Here is a 304-nt window from a genome sequence, read left to right as displayed (position 1 = left end):
GTCTCCCTGACATGGCTGCATCAACATGACTGCTGTTCCTGAAACCACGCCTTCTTTCTTTGCTGCACATTTGGGCGGCATTATGCTAATATTTCCACATAGTGAGGTAGACATGTGGGGGCGTGTTAGAATGAGCCATTTTAGGTAGGCGTGGTTGACTCTTAACTTTTATAAAGAATATCTCTTTGGATTTGAGACTTTAGTCTTTGCAACTTTACAGATCTTCTTTAAGCTTGTAACACTCCAAAGAGAAAGGAAAACTTGAAATCGCATCATATGACCCCTTTAAACTTTGAAACTGTTA

The sequence above is a fragment of the Sinocyclocheilus grahami genome, unplaced genomic scaffold, assembly GCF_001515645.1.
Source record: "Sinocyclocheilus grahami isolate Dianchi unplaced genomic scaffold, SAMN03320097.WGS_v1.1 scaffold262.1, whole genome shotgun sequence".
In the NCBI taxonomy this organism is placed as follows: Eukaryota; Metazoa; Chordata; class Actinopteri; order Cypriniformes; family Cyprinidae; genus Sinocyclocheilus; species Sinocyclocheilus grahami.
This window is presented reverse-complemented; position numbering follows the sequence as displayed.